At 37.6% G+C, this 11,065-nt stretch overlaps 1 protein-coding gene and 1 non-coding gene across 2 annotated transcripts in view; one reads left to right on the top strand and one right to left on the bottom strand.

Annotated features, from left to right (window-relative positions):
* WDPCP (WD repeat containing planar cell polarity effector) overlaps positions 1 to 11,065 on the top strand; it is a 375,892-nt gene that overhangs the window by 260,045 nt on the left and 104,782 nt on the right. The gene's annotated exons all lie outside the window — the stretch shown is intronic.
* Positions 6,718 to 6,824, bottom strand: LOC111724601. The gene has a single exon (XR_002772871.1). It is a non-coding gene; the product is annotated as a U6 spliceosomal RNA (small nuclear RNA).

Raw genomic sequence — 11,065 nt, 5'->3', positions numbered from 1 at the left:
GCTAAGGCGCCAGCCACATACATCTAAGGTGGCGGGTTGGAATCCAGCCTGGTAAAACAAAAATGACGACTGCAACAAAAAAGAGCCAGGCGTTGTGGCGGGTGCCTGTGGTCCCAGCTACTTGGGAGGCTGAGGCAGGAGACTCACTGGAGCCCAGGTGTTGGAGGTTGCTGTGAGCTGTGATGCGACAGCACTCTACCCAGAGGGACAGCTTAAGGCCCTGTCTCAAAAAAAAAAAAAAAAAAAAATAAAGTGCTAGAAGGAAAAAAGTCAACCAACAAGTTTATAAACAGCAATACTGTCTGTCAAAAATAAGGATATTCTCAGATATACAAAAGTTGAAGGTCATTATTACCGCCAGACCTTCACTACAAGAAAAGCTAAGGAGAGTTCTATAGTTTGAAATGAAGAGGGCAGATAGTAACTCAAAGTATCTCTAGTACAAGTAAATACATGGTCAGATATAAAAAAACTATTTATTTTGGTTTCTAAATCTCCTTTCAACATGAATTAAAATACAAATGCCTAAAAATATAAACTTATTTAGTAGATACACAATGTATGAAGATGTAATGAGTAACAAAGTAGAAGGACAGGGACAAAACTGAAGAATACAGTTTTTTAAATGCAATTGAAGTTAACTTGGTATCAATTCAAATTATACTGTTATAACTTTAGAACGTTATATGTAATTCCCATGACAACCACAAAAAAATCACAAGGAAATGAGAAGGGAATTGAGCTATGTCACTACAAAAAAAAGGCAATAATGGAAGAAATGAGTAACAAAAAGGCTGTAAGAAAGAATAAAAATCAGAAGCAAAAGGCTCTAAGACATACAGCAAATGAATTAAGATGGGAAAAGTAAGTCCTTCCCTATCAGTAATTCCAGGTTGAGTATCCCTTATCTGAAATGCGCGGGACTAAAATTGTTTCAATTTTCAGGTTTTTTAAAAAAAATATTTGGGTATACATAATGAGATATCTATCTTAAAGATGGGACCAATATACCAACTTAAGGTTATAAGAATATAAGTTGTCCCACAGGTATGTGAAAATCTAAGACAAAAGGAGTCAGCACTATATAATAGGAATTGAGTGGAAGAAATTTCCAAGGAAATAAATAAATAATAATAAATAAAGAGTATACCTTGGGTGAAAAAACACCTAGAGCTGTTCACTGTCTATTCACTCTTCAATACATTCCTACCCAGCTGCTAAACAATTATTCTGCCAAAACAGTTTTCACTAACTTAGGGTGATCCCCTCTACCCCAGTGACATTAAAATAAGTAGGTATTTTTAAGTCCTTAAATTTAATGACTTTTTTTTTGAGACAGAGTCTCACTGTGGCACCCTTGGTAGAGTGCTATGGCATCACAGCAACCTTCAATTCTTGGGCTTAAGTGATTCTCTTGCCTCAGCTTCCTAAGCAGCTAGGACTTACAGGTGCTGGCCACAATGCCCGGCTATTGTTTTGTTGTAATTGTCATTGTTGTTTAGCAGGTCTGGGCTGGGTTTGAACCTACCAGCCCCAGTGCATGTGGCCGGTGCCCAAACCACTGAGCTATGGGCGCTGAGCCTTTAATGACCTTTTAAACATATTTTAGATATTGTCAACTATTCCCACCTTGTTAGAATTGTCTTCTCTTGATTTCTATGACATCATTCTTTCATGATTTCCTCCCTAACTACTTTTATAACCATTCCTTCGATAGTCAGTCTTTCTCTTTCAGGCCTCTAAATCTTCCTCTAAATTTGGCCCTGGATCCCTTTCATTTCTTACTCTATATTCTCTCCTTCAGTAATATCATCCAGGCCTATATACATGCTAAGATCTCTCAAAGTTAGCAGTTCTGATTTCCCTTCTGGATTCCAGACCCATCTAGTCTAATAGAGAGCCGAAACCTAGTCTATCACTAGGGTTCCCTTCTTAATGAATGATACTGCTATTAATACAACTGCATGTATCAGAAATGCTACATATAAAGGCAGAAATGCTCCTTTATTTCTTATTATTTATTTATTTCCTTGAAATGTCAATACCATTTCCAATTTTCTCTACTTATGAGGACATTAGTCATATTAGATTAGGACTCATCCTAATGACTTCCTTTTAATTAATTACATCTTTTGAGACTTATCTTAGGCTGAGCACAGTGGCTCACACCGGTTATCCTAGCACTTTGGGAGGCCAAGGTAGGAGGATCATTTGAGGCCAGGACTTTGACACCAACCTGGGCAATGCAGCAAGATCCTGTCCCTGCAAAAGGTGAAAATCTTATCCGGGTATAGTAGCATATTCCTGTACTCCCAGCTGCTTGGGAGGCTGAGGTGGAAGGATCATTTGAGCTTAGAAGTTTAAGGTTATAGTGAGCTATGATGAGGCCTTTGCACTCTGGCCTGGGAATGGAACAGTACTCTTCCCCTTCCTCCCAAAGAAAAGATCTGTCTTCAAGTATCATCATATCCTAAGGTATTGAAGGTTAAGACATTAACATATGAATTTGGGGAAGATACAATTTAACACTTAACATAAGAGGTGGGGAAGTTACATCAATAGTATACAGTGAGAGAGCCCAAAAGCCTATTACCAGTTTTAATTCAGGGCCCTTCAAAACCATTGTGATATTATCAAAAAATATGAAAGGGCCAAAATCATATTCAAAGAGAAGATAGAGGAAGTCAAACTCTTGCTCTTTGCCAGTGGTTCTCAACTTTCCTAATGCCGCAGACCTTTAACACAGTTCCTGTGGGTCACAACCCACAGGTTGAGAATCACAGCTCTTTGCTGATGATATGATCTTATACTTAGAAAACCCCAGGGACTCAACCACAAGGCTCTTGAAAGTGATCAAGAAATACAATAATGCCTCAGGATACAAAATTAATGTCCACAAATCAGTAGCCTTCATATATGCCAATAACCATCAAGCTGAGAATCAAAGCAAAGACACAATATACATTTAAAGAAAATGAAATAATTAATAAAGGACATGAAGGATCTCTACAGAGAGAATTATGAAACCCTGAGAAAAGAAATAACAGAAGATAATTAACAAATGGAAGAACATGCCATGCTCATGGCTAGGAAGGATCAACATTGTTAAAATGTCCATAACTGCCCAAAGCAATCTACAGATTTAATGCAATCCCCATCAAAGTACCAACATCATACTTTGAAGAACTTGAAAAAAATAGTACTTCATTTCACATGCAACCTGAAAAAAATGCTAAATAGCCAATGCAATTCTAAGAAATAAAAACAAATCTAGAGGCATTACATCATCAGACTTCAGGTTATACTACAAGTCTACTGTGACAAAAACAGCGTGGTCCTAGCACAAAAATAGAGATATAGATGAATGGAATAGAATAGAGAACCTAGAGAGGAAACCAGCCACATCACACCATCATATATTGCCATCTGATCTTCAGTAAACCAAAGAAAAGCATGCACTAGAGAACTGAATTCTTAAGTAAACCAAAGAAAAGCATACACTGGGGAAAAGAATCCTTATTTAATAAATGATGCTGTGAGAACTGGTAGAAAACTGAAACTAGACCTGTACCTTTCACCACTTAGAAAAACTGACTCTTACTGGATAAAAGATTTAAATGAAAGAAAGGAAATGATAAAAACTCTAGACAAAATTTTGGGAAAAACTCTAGACGATATTGGCCTGGTAAAAGATTTTATGAAGAAGACTCCTTTGCCAATTGCAGCAACACCAAAAATAAGTAAATGGGACCTGATCATGCTATAAAGCTTTTGCACAGCTAAGGACACAACAACTAATGCAAACAGACAACTTTAGGAATGGGAGAAGACTTTTTCATGCTACAAATCTGACAAAAGGCTAATAACTAGAATCTACAGAGAACTCAAACTAATCCACAAGAAAAGAGCAAACAATCTCATTCATAAATGAGAAAGAGACATGAACAGAACTTTCCCTAAGAAGACAAATTGCCAATAAACATGGTCCCTAGTCATCAGAGAAATGCAAATCAAAACCACCTTGAAATAAACACCTAACCTCAGTGAGAATAGCTTATATCTCAAAGTCCCTAAGCTGCAGATGCTGGCATGGTTGTGGAGAGAAGGGAACACTTTTACACAGCTCATGGGATTGCAAACTAAATACAGCCTCTTTGGAAAGAGGTATGGAGAATCCTCAAAGAGCTAAAAGTAGACTTTCCATTTGATCCCCCATCCCAGAAGAAAAAAGTCATAAGGACATTTTCAGTAGAATGTTTATTACAGCTCAATTCATAATTGCCAAGATGTGGAATCAACCCAAGTGCCCATCAACCCATGAATGGATTAGTAAACTGTGGTATATATGTATCATGGAATACTACTCAGCCATTAAGAAAGATGGAGACTTTATATCTTTTGGAGTTGAAGAACATTCTCCTTCATAAAGTATCACAAAGAATGGCAAAGCAAGTATCCATTGTACTCAATATTAATATGAAACCAATAAATAAATAACTACACACCTATACAAGAGAAAAACACAATTAAATTCGAGTAGGGGTGGGGAGACACGAGCAGAGAGGAGGACTGGTGAGTTCTCACCTATTAAGTACAATGTAAGGGTATACAGCACACCCTTGAAGCAGAGGGCTAAACTAGAACTTGGACTGTACCTAACAAACACAAACAATGTAACCTAATTGTACACTAATATTAATCTGAAATTTTTTACAAAATCAAAATATAGTATGTATTTGTAGTAATAATGTCCTTGAGAGGTAAGATAAAACACATATAAAATATGGACTCTTATGAGTTCTTGGTCACACTATCATTTCTTACCTGTTTTAGTATTCTTCTTTTTTTTTTATTGAATGGTAACTATGTACATTAATGCACTTCTGTTTTAGTATTCTTTATGCCACCTAATAAATCATATGTCAGGAAAGTAGTAAGAATGAGCATCCAGTAAGATTTTTTATTTAAAGAGGGCTATATTTTTATAATTATGTCATTTCTAGTGTGAACCTAAGACATCCAATTAACATCTATTTGTAGTATAATACAAACTATAAAGTAAAATCATAGTTATAAAATTATATTTTTATGCTTGGCCAGAGTTATATGAGCTTCATGGGTGGTGCACCAGTGGTGGTACAATGCCAATGATGTATAGTTATAGAATAATCTAAGCTGCTCTAAAACAAGAGACCACAAATCCCATTTTCTTTTTGCAATTAATAATCCTGGGACTTGGTCCAAGATTTGCTGATATTAGGTTATCATGCTAGTGTTAGATTATCAGGCCCTATCTATGGTATTGCTTTGTCATCTCTACGATAATAGCTTTCACTACATTGTATTCTAGGCTATAGGAAAGAGAAAAAAGGAGGAGAGGACATACTCTTTTCTTGTTTAGGCTATAATTCAAGATTACATCACTTCTGTTCATAGCCTATTAGAAAGAAGCTGGTCCTAAGATTACCCTAACCATAAGAATGTCTGGGAAATACCTTTCATGGGTGATCATATACCCAGCATAACACTTGATACATGAAAGCAAAAGCCATTTGAGGGGACAGCTAGCAATTTATCTTTTACAATGATCAAAGAATAGTTATTTAGAAAAAAAGGAAAAAGAGGAAACAACTTATATAACCCTTACATGCAGAAAACTCAGTATATTTTTTAAAACCCTATTCAAGGGCAGTGCCTATGGCTCAATGGGTAGGGTGCTGGCCCCATATACCAGGTGTAGTGGGTTCAAGCCTGGCCCCAGCCAAAACTGCAAAAAAATTAAAAAAAAATAAAACCCTATTCAAATATATCCCAACTGCACTTAATGTGACTGTCCATTTATGTATTATGAAATTCTTTTAAATGCATTATATTTCTAAATATATTTATTATACATGGTCTTTCAGATACTATGCTATAAAACCTAACTTTATAAGTTTCCATCTTCTTTTAAAATGCATTTTAAAATTCTGAAATAAAAGCTTATTTTGTTTAATGGAGAACTTTAGAGAATACAACATAGACAACATAGTATAAAGATAACAAAGATCATATTATTACCCAGTGATAACTGATAAAATTAGTGTATTTACTTTTTCCTATGCATATGTTTAAAAATTTGTCTTTATCTTCCTTTTTGTTAGCCAAAGATATGTCATCAGTGCATTCCCATGTCATTAAAAAATTATTCAAAAGCTTGATTTTTAATGTTACTTCTTTCTAAAATGACTTTTTTGTTTTACTATAAAATTGTGCTATCATTGTAAAGTATGTAAGAATTATATCAAATAGATGACACATGAATAAAGGTAAAGATTTCATTTTGGGTTTTTTTTTTTTTTTTAAGAGACATGTTTTACTGTGTCATTGCCGAGGCTGGAGTGGTATGATCACAACTCATTTCAGCCTCAAACTCCTGTGCTCAAGCAGTTCTCCCACTTTAGCCTTCTGAGTAGCTGAGACATAGGCATGTGCCATCATGCCCAGCTAATTTTTCTATGTTTTATAGAGATGGGGGGTCTTGCTATGTTGCTGAGGCTGGTCTTGAACTTCTGGGCTCAAGAAATCCTCCTGCTTTGGCCTCCCAAAGTGCTGGAGTTACAGACGTAAGCTACCACACATGGCCAAGATTTGCTTTTATACTTAAAATATTATAAAATTCTTCTATAATTAAGCTACAAAAGAAATTTTGTTTTGTTTTCTTTTCTTCTTTTTTTTTTAAATATGGAACGCTTTACAAATTTGCACATCATACTTGAGCAGGGTCCATGCTAATCTTCTCTGTATCGTTCCAATTTTAGTATATGTGCTGCCAAAGCAAGCACTACAAAAGAAGTTTTTAATTCTACAACTTAATCTGGGGTTACCTGTTTAACTTCCTATATTGTGCCTGAGAGGGTACATTACATTATATTCATTATATTGACTTAGAAGGTCTATTCTTGCCAGCCTACTTTTAGCTTCATTTTCACTCTTTCTTCTTTATTATGTCCTGATGTCAGTTTTGATCTATACCTTCCTACTTATAAGCATTTTTGCCTAAAGACATAATCCTAAATCTTTCATGACTGTAAGAGCATAAGAGACTAACTGATTTGCTTGGCTGCAGAGATCTATGTTACCTGTATAACTTGAGAGATATACACTTTTCACTAAGTTCCTTAGAATGCCATGATTATCAAAACTTTGTTTTTTTTTTTTTTTTTTTTTGACACAGAGCCTTAAGCTGTTGCCCTGGGTAGAGTGCTGTGCCATCACAGCTCACAGCAACCTCCAACTCCTGGGCTCAAGCGAGTCTCCTGCCTCCGCCTCCCAAGTAGCTGGGACTATAAGCACCCACCACAATGCCCGGCTATTTTTTGATTGCAGCCATCATTGTTGTTTGGTGGGCCTGGGCTAGATTCAAACCTGCCACCTTGGTTGTACATGGCTGGCGTCTTAGCCACTTGAGCCACAGGCGCCGAGCCAAAACTTTGTTCATTTCTTTGTGGTGACATAAACTTACCAATCACAGAATGTGACATATTAAAAAAACACCAATGCTTAATTATCATAGGTATAGATTTTTCTAAATTAGGTATTTAGGTGGAAATTATTTACCATGTTAATATTATTTGCCATTTTTACATTCTGAAATGCTCAATTACTATATTCTGAAACAAGATGTCATTTTTCAGAACTTACCTAGTCATAAATTAAATTACTAAGCAAAATATAGTTTTTACTGTGTAGAAAGGTACAAATGTTAAACTATTTGGGTTCTGACCCTAATTTTTTTCCTTTTGAGAAAGGAGTCAAATGTCTCAAACTTTCTTCTCTGCTTTACTAACTGGTAAATTATGCTTATCCAGGATCAAAAAAACCCAATATTTAAATTTTCTGCAAGTACATAATGAAGAAATTTTGCTTGAAGAGTCGTATATAATATTAAGAATAACTAATAAAACCATAAAGTTAATAAATAAATAGGGCTAAGCACAGTGGGTCATACCTGTAATCCTAGCACTTTGGAAGGCCAAGGCAGGAAGATTGCTTGAGACCAGGAGTTTGAGACTAGCCTGAGCAAGAATAAGACCCCATCTCTACAAAAAAATAGAAAAATTATCTAAGTGTGGTATCACATGAATGTAGTTCCCACCTACTTGGGAGGCTGGGGCAGGAGGATCACTTAGGCCAAGGAGTTTGAGGTTGCAGCGAGCTATGATGACACCACTATGCTTTAGCCTGGTTATTTCTCAAATAAATTAGTTAAATAAATAGACTAGAGTAAGTGTCAATGTGGCTAGTGTAGGGTAGAACAAAAGTATCTTCTATCAATAATCCCAAAACATGGGTGGACAAATGGATTCATGTCGTAATATGGTCAAACTTTAAGAATACTAGTGTGGTAGGGGATTGTGGGAAGGTGGCTGACTAGAAGCAGCTTTTGCCAGAGGCTCATGTCCAAAGGGAGAGATATTAGACTGAAGTAGATGGAAGCCTAAGGTAAGGAACTGCATGCAGAGAGGAGTATGTGAGGTACATATCATCGAGGCTGAATTAAAAGGAAGAAACAAGAAAGTGAAAGAAAAACAACAGGTAGGAGCCCAGCTCCAAGAGGAAGAGAGACCCCTCCCCCGAAATGAGAACTCTGCCCTGGCATGTGAACATGTGAACTGACCAGCGAACAAGGTCAGCAAACTGCACAGGAGAGCAGTTACTTAGTTTTAGTCCTCCTTCATTATCGAGGTTCCACCACCAAGCTGAAGCTCCATCCTGCCTGGCACGAAAGACCAAATACTGTCCTGCAATCTTGAACACCCTGATTGCCCTTCCCATATCCTAGATGCTGGACTACCCTTCAAAGAGGCTGGAGGGTTTGGCGAGATTATCAAAGCTCGGGAAATCTGCCAGCTGCTTCATGGCAGTCCTAACTTTGGCAGGGAGAGGGTAAACCCTCCAGCTACTTGGGAATTCTCAGGCAGATCTGTTTTCTGCCCTCTAGGACAACCTCTGAGCTTGCTGGGGTGGGTGGACTCGTGCTTAAATGACTGACTTTTGACTGAACTTTGGACCTTTGCCCTCCACCCGCTCAGGGCCCTCTGAGCTCAACTGGGTGGGTGGGGCTGGTGTTTAAGCAACTTTGGACAGCACTTTGCATTTACACTCTCCAATGGGTAGAGGCTCTCTGAGTTCATTTGGGTGGGCTGTGTCTGGTGCCTGAGTGACTCTTACTGAACTTTTGACCTGTGCCACCCACCAGGTAGCAGCCCCCTGAGCTTGACTGGGTGGGCAGTGCCTGGTATGAGCATCTTTGAGTGTTGGACCTACATTCTCCACAGAGCTGCAGCCCTCTAAACTCAATTTGCTGGATGGTACCCAGTGCATAAGCATCTCTCCTGAACTCTGGGCCAGTGCTGCCAGCTGGACAGCCCCATGAGCTTGATTTGATGGGCAGAGCCAGCACTGGAGCAACTTTGACTGGAACTCCGAGCTATCTACTGATTCTTGTCCCCTTGGAGACACTGTCTGGGTCTGTGGATTCGTCACTTGTCTACCTTTGTTAGTGCAGCAGTGGCACTTGAACAGTGAGGAGTGGACTCAACAGGAACAACCTATCAATTCAACTAAAAAAGTATAATATTTTTTTTAAAAAGAGAGGAAGAAGCTGAAAATACTCATGAGAGGAGTCAGCAAAAGAACTCTGGCAACATGAAAAATCAGAACAGATTAACTCCCCCTGGGAATGTCAAAGAAAATACACAGAAAATTCCATCCACAGAGAAATTGCTAAAATGTCAAAAATAGAATTCAGAAAATGGATGGCAAATAAGATAATGGTAATGGAGGAAAAGATGAAAACAGAGAACCAAAAAATAGTTCAGAAGTTGTCTCAAGAAATTAATGAATTCAAAGATAAAGTCACCAAGGATATGGACATAATTAGGAAAGATATGGCAGAGTTTAAGGAATTGAAAAAGGTATTTGAGGAGCTTCAAAATACAGTAAAGGCCCTGAGAAATAGAGTTGAACAGTGGGAAGAAAGAATCTCAGATAAAGAAGACAAGATTTGGGGGTGGTGCCTATGGCTCAGTGAATAGGGCAGAGCCTCATATACTGAGGGTGACAGGTTCAAACCTGGCCCCAGCTGAACTGCAACAACAACGAAAAAAAAAAAAAAACAGAAAGAAAGAAAAAAGAAAAAAAAGAAGACAAGACTTTTGAGCTATCCCAAGCATTCAAAGAGGCAGAAAAATGGATATCAAGAACAGAATATTCCCTGACAGAGTTAGGGGATCATTCCAAGAAATCAAATATCTGAATCCCTATCTGAATTATAGGGATTCCTGAAGAAGATGGTCCCAAAGGCAGAAATTCTCTGCTCTAAGACATTATGGCAGAGAACTTCCCAAGTATTGCAAGAGACATGGAAATTCAGATAGTAGTTTCAGAACCCCACCACAACTCAATCCAAATAAAGAATCTCCTAGATCAGCCATTCTCAACTTGTAGGTCAGACCCCTTTGGGGTTGGAAACTGTATTAAAGGGTCACAGCATTAGGAAGGTTGAGAACCACTGTCCTAGACACATTGTAATTAATTTTGCTAATGTTAACATGAAGGAGAGATTTCTGCAAGCAGCCAGACATAAGAAAAGTATGACTTCAAAGGGAAAAGTTATAAGGATGATTGCAGATCTTGGAGTAAAAACTTTCTAAGCCAGAAGAAGATGGTCATCAACCTTCAATTTTCTTAAAACAATTTCCAGCCCAGGATCCTATATCCTGCAAAACTGAGTTTCATTTTTGATGGAGAAAACAAATTCTTCACTGACACCTACATCTTGAGGAAATTCACCATGAGTAGAGCAGCTCTCTAGGAAATACTCAGACCCATTCTTCATAACAATCAACAGGCTGGTACCACCAAAGTAAACCTACCCAAAAATAAAAGAACAATGCCTAGTTTCCACATTAATGAAAGGGATTAAAATAAGCTCTGGACCTCTGAAAAACAAAATGTTCAAAACTCTGCCATATCTATCAATTCTCTCAGTTAATGTGAATGGTTTGAACTCTCCTTTAAA

The sequence above is a fragment of the Otolemur garnettii genome, unplaced genomic scaffold (assembly GCF_000181295.1).
Source record: "Otolemur garnettii isolate 467f Iridium unplaced genomic scaffold, OtoGar3 scaffold00024, whole genome shotgun sequence".
Lineage (NCBI taxonomy): Eukaryota > Metazoa > Chordata > Mammalia > Primates > Galagidae > Otolemur > Otolemur garnettii.
Note: the sequence above shows the minus strand (reverse complement) of the source record. Positions and strands in the feature narration are given on the sequence as shown.